Raw genomic sequence first — 3630 nt, forward strand, 5'->3', positions numbered from 1 at the left:
TGTGAATCCTTTGAATGGAGGGAAGCCTGTATTCTTTAAGTTTTTTTAAAAAGTAGTAAAGCAAAGTCAAAAACCTCTGTAAGAAAATTTAAAAGAGAAGAAAATTTAGTGATGAAAACGCTGGAATGGAATATATAATAATTCAAAAGTGGTGAAGAGGAGCTTGGTTGTAGGTCAGTGGTACAGCACTTACCTCACATGTGTGAGGCACTGGGTTTAATCCTCAGCACCACATAAAAATAAATAAATAAGTAAAATAAAGGTATTGGGTCCATCTACAACTAAAAAACAAAAATTTAAAAAAGTGGTGAAGAGCTAATTAGTTTCATTTTAAGATGCCATGCATAATTAGTTAGTTTACTTTCCAGTTTAAAGACACCCCACCCTCACTTTTTGCTGCCTACTTGAGGACATACTGGTGAGAACACAAGTATTACTACTGGACACCATTTATTTGCAAGAATTAGAATTTCCTTAAAGAATTTAGGAGGCTTAAAAATTCATTAGCAAGTTGTCTTTCACAGTTTTGCTTTGTTGTGCCAGTCTTGTGAAAGAGAAAACAAAATAAGACCAGATGTTACATGAGGCTGCAGAGAAGGACATTAATCCTGTACCAGAAAGAAAACACTGAGCCCAACCTGGATGTCTACAAAGGTGTCTCAGCACCATGACTTCAGAATGTAGCTCCTCACTCCAGTTATGCAGAAGTGTAGAAGTTAGTCTTTAAAAAGACTATTTTTCTTAAAATAAAATTCATTTATGAAGCTTATAGAATCTTTAAGGTACAAATTCTATTGTGTTTTAGTCCAAGCCCCGGTATAGTATAAAGAAAACCTCATCATTTCTATTCTGTTTGGATTGATGAGCAGGAAAAAAAAAAAAAAAAAAAAAAAAAAAAAAACAATTGTATGTAAGAAAAAAAAAAGAAGAAGAAGGGGAGGCAAGAAAAAAGATCTGTTAGACAGATGGAGATGTCCTCACAACACTGTTCTCTACATGAAAACCTAAATTCTTGATCTTGAGCTAATCCAAACTAAACTCCATTTCATTTGGAGTGTTTGTGTGTCTAACTGACTGGAATATTGACTGGAATATACCTGTGAACTTCATCCTGATCTAAACAGGATTAGAAAAAAAATTACTTATCCTCAGGGATGAAACAGAAATAGAATGCCATCAATATAACTCCATTCTGCAGCTTCAACATGTCAGGAAACACATTATCTTTTGGTAGTGTACAAATCTTGCTAATTACTTGTATTATCCTCTTATCTAGGTTTCACAACAGGTAGTAGATAATCTATAATTGTCACATCTCTAAACTCTGTAGATTAGGAATAAAGACAAGAAAAAACATATTTCTGCTGATTGCCTTCAAAATCCTTAATAAATGAAGTTAAGAAGTGACTTAAAAACCTTCCCTTTGACAGTAATGGATCATTTGTCACTTGTTATTGTAAAGTGATGATAGAGTTATTGTGTAGCAAAATGTTTAGTAAACAACACTGAATTTGATTTGTCACTTGTTATTGTAAAGTGATGATAGAGTTATTGTGTAGCAAAATGTTTAGTAAACAACACTGAATTTGGAGGACCTATTTATACCTTGGCAAACATTGGAGATAAGAACTGGGAATTAGCATTAGTACAGAACTTTCAGCTCCTTTGGGAAAAGGCTATTTTATTCTGAAATATTTTCACTGAGAAGCACAAGTACAACAATAAATACCGCCTATCAGCAATTCTGTGACAAAATTCATATCTAAAATCTCAGACCTGGCTGAACCCCTGCTGGTTCCTTTGCAGAAACAACAACAAAGTAAGAGAAATTCAGAAGTGCATAAGATATTTACCTTAAATCATTTCATGTATGAAGCAGTATTTTATTTACTTGGCAAATATTAATATGTGAAAATTTAAAACCATGAATAACATTTCTCTTAAAAGTATGAGGGTATCCAGTTTGTCCTTTGATAAAAAAAAAAAAAAAAAAAAAAAAAAGCTCTTATTACTTCTTACATACAGAATTTTATAATTGGGAAAAATGAATGTAGGTTCCTTTGTTCCCCCCGCCCCCAGTACTGGAGATTGAACTTGCAGCCTCTGTGCCTACTAAGAACATAACTCCACCACTGAGCTACATCCCCAAATATCCCCAGCCCCCAACTTCCTTCTTTCTATTCCCTTTCCTACTATCACCTTTTAATCTTTTGGGAAATATTCAAGTAAAGCACATTGATGGAGCAGCTGCAGCTCCTGGAGACTTCCCCTGGCCTCAATATCATAATTTGCATGACTGAAGAAGGAACCCTGTGAGTTCTGCAGGCTCCTCCTAAGTTCTTGCTAGCTAAGTTGCCTTCCTGGTGAGTTCCTTTTCTTTCCGCTAAATTAGTTTCATTTCCATAATCAAAGACACTGTGATCACTGTTCCCATTATACTCTATTTCCCAAGGGCTCATTCCTGGTCATAAAGACCCATCCATATTCACTTGATAAGTCTCTGAATTTGATGTTGTGTTACCTCAACCACTTAATAATCCTTCCATTGTGGTCTCTGAAAAATCCTATCTTTCACAATGTCAGTGAACTTTCCCTTCATCTTTTGCCTCTAACTGAAATCCAAAAATATTGCTTCTTCATCCTCAAATCACTACTAAATCTGGAGGTAAGGCGTTGTTCCTATTCCCTGTCAGCACTACCAAACTAGTATCCTTCTCTTCTATTTAAAACCTCTGATTCTTTGAAGCTCATGCCATCGGACTAAGCTTTACCTGTCCTTGTTGTTATTAATTGATCTTTAGTTCTCTCATCCTCAATCCTAGATTATAACTTCTGTTTCTGCATCATTTTCCCCTTTACATTTCTCTGGAGTTTCCACATTCACACAGATGGTAAATCTAATACCCTGGCCTCTGAGTTCCTTGATGTCTTCTTTCATCCACTCTCCCCAGGCACCCCCAGGAATAATAGTACCTCATACATTATTTCAGTTGCAAACTATGTTTTAATTTTATAGCTCATTCTATTCAGTATTTTGATTAATAGAATTGTTCAATCACACCAAGACTTCCAATCCATTAACACCTCTACCTTTAGTGATCCTTCAGACCTTCATGTATTCTTACTTCCTTATCTGGCTTAGATTCTTTTGCATTCACCCCCACTTCTCCTAGAGCTCTTTCCTTGACCTTCTTCCTGGAAAAATCCAACCAGTTGCTTTATTTTCGCTTAAGTAGCTGAATATGTTATTTTTAAAACAAACAAACAAACAAACTTCCCTCATCTATTTTCCCTTTTCAGCTAATAGCCTACCTTCTTATGTAATTGAGATAGTAGAAAATATTAGAGGTTACTAAGTTATTCATCTACTAGTTTTTCTGAACCTGTACCTATATATTAGTCTATCTTTTCTTACAATGAATAAAGCATCCTTGCTTGTAACTAAGGCCAATAGTCTGCTCTTGGACTTTCTCATTTTTGTCAGACATTATTTCAATGTTCTCTCAACATAATTCACTCTTTATTTGGACATTTGTGTCATCCTGAATGACTCTGATAAATCACCACCTACCAACAGAACCACCCTTGCTTTGATTCTGTAACCCCTGTCAGCTATTCATCCATTTCTTG

This window comes from Callospermophilus lateralis, chromosome 12, assembly GCF_048772815.1.
Source record: "Callospermophilus lateralis isolate mCalLat2 chromosome 12, mCalLat2.hap1, whole genome shotgun sequence".
Classification (NCBI taxonomy): Eukaryota; Metazoa; Chordata; class Mammalia; order Rodentia; family Sciuridae; genus Callospermophilus; species Callospermophilus lateralis.